Raw genomic sequence first — 2,184 nt, 5'->3', positions numbered from 1 at the left:
TCTCTCCTACTTTGGACACATTGTCCAGAGAGAACAATCGCTGGAGAAGGATGACATGCTGGGTAAGGAGGAGGGTCAGAGAAAAAGAAGAAGACCCCCAACGAGATGGATTGGCCAGGTGGCATCATTGATGGCGTCAAGTGTTGCAGCGGTAGTGAGGTTGGCCCAGGATTGGACATTTGTTTCGTTCTGCTGTGCATGGGGTCGCTATGAGTTGGTTCCAACTTGATGGCACCTGACAACAACAACAACAACCCAAAGCAATCTACAGATATCATGTAATTCCAATCTAGATTTCAGCATCCTTTACAGAGATAGAAAACAATTACCAATTTTATACAGAAAGGAAAGAATCTGGATAAGCAAAGCACTACTAAAGAAGAAGATGAAAGTAGGAGGCCTCTCATTTCCTGATCTAAAAATCTGCCACACAGCAATGGCGCATAGACCAATGGAACAAAGCTGAAAACCTGAAAGTAAATTCATCTACATATGGACAGTTGATCTTTGACAAAGGGCCTAAACATATTTAATGGGGAAGAGATAGTCTCTTCAACAAATGGTGCTGGCTAAACTGAATATTCATTTTCAGAACAATGAAACCCATATCTCACACCATATACAAAAATGAACTCGAGGAATCAAGACCTAACAGTAAAAACCTAAAATAAAAATAAAGGGACAAACTTAGGGACCTTATTACATGCAGTAACTATATTATCTAACATAACTGAAAACACACAAACAGCAGAAGACAAACTAAATGACTGGGACCTTATAAAAATTATACACTTAGATGCATCAAAAGATTTCACCAGAAGAGTAAAAAGAAAACCCATAGACTGGGAAAAACTTTTTTAGCAATGACATATCAGACAAGGGAATAATCTCTAAAATTTACAGATAATATTAACATCTCAATGAGAAAAAGACAAATAATCAAATTTTTAAATAGGCAGATAACATGAACAGACCCTTCACCAAAGAAGACATACAGGTGGCCACATACATGAGAAGAATTGGTCATGATCATTAGCTACTACTAGAGAGATACAAATCAAAACAATGAGATATCATCTCACACCAACATTCATAACAATGTTAAAAAACAAAACACCAGAAAACAAATGTTAGTCAGGGTGTGGAGGGACTGAAAGTGCCAATGAGATCATACGCTGCCGATGAGCTTGTAAAATGGTGTAACAATTATGGAAAATGGCATGGATATTCCTCAAAAAGTTGGAACAAAGAATACTATTTGACTCAGCAATCTCTCTACTTGATATAGGGAAATAAGAGCCATGACACAAATAGATATATGTTTATTTCAGCATTGTTCCTGATAGGAAAACAATGGAAACAACCTGCATTCCCATTGAGGGAAAGATGAATAAAGAAACATTGGTACATACACTTAATGGAATACTACTTAACACTAAAGAATAATGATGAATCTGGGAAACACCTTATAACAGGGATGAACCTGGAGGTCATTATGCTGAGTGAAATAAATCAGTCACAAAAGGACAAATATTGCATGCAACACTCTTATAAAAAGGTGTTGTTTTTTGTTGTTGGGTGCCATTGAGTCAGTACCAACTTACCTAACCTTATGCACAGCAGAATGACACTGTCCTACAATGGGGCAATCTCACTACTACTGCCGTGCTTGAGCCCACTGATGCTGTCACTTTGCTAGGGGTTTTTCTCTGACCCTCCACCTTACCAAACATGATATTCTTCTCCAGTGATTGGTCCTTCCTGACAATATGTCCAAAGTATGAGAGAAGAAGTTTGGCCATCCTGGGCTCCAAAGAGCACTCTGGTTGCAATTCTTCTAAAATGAATCTATTGGTTCTTTTGGCAGCCCATGCCCTTTCAATATTCTTCTCCAATACCATAACTCCAATGTATCAATTCTTCTACAGTCTTCCTTATTCACTGTCCAGCTTTCACATGCATATGAGGTTATTAAAAATACCATGGCTAACTTGACCTACACCTATGGAAGCAGTAGCTCAAAAGAGGGAACAAGTCCTTACAGCAAGAATCATTCCTACACCCTCCACACACAGAGTAGACAGGAATGGGCAACTTGGACATTGGTTACCCAAAATGGGGGGCAAGGGGCTACAAAGGCAAGAAGTGACTGGTTTACAAGCTTTCAAGAGTGAACCTAGATCC

This window comes from Chrysochloris asiatica, unplaced genomic scaffold, assembly GCF_000296735.1.
Source record: "Chrysochloris asiatica unplaced genomic scaffold, ChrAsi1.0 scaffold00013, whole genome shotgun sequence".
In the NCBI taxonomy this organism is placed as follows: domain Eukaryota; kingdom Metazoa; phylum Chordata; class Mammalia; order Afrosoricida; family Chrysochloridae; genus Chrysochloris; species Chrysochloris asiatica.
This window is presented reverse-complemented; position numbering follows the sequence as displayed.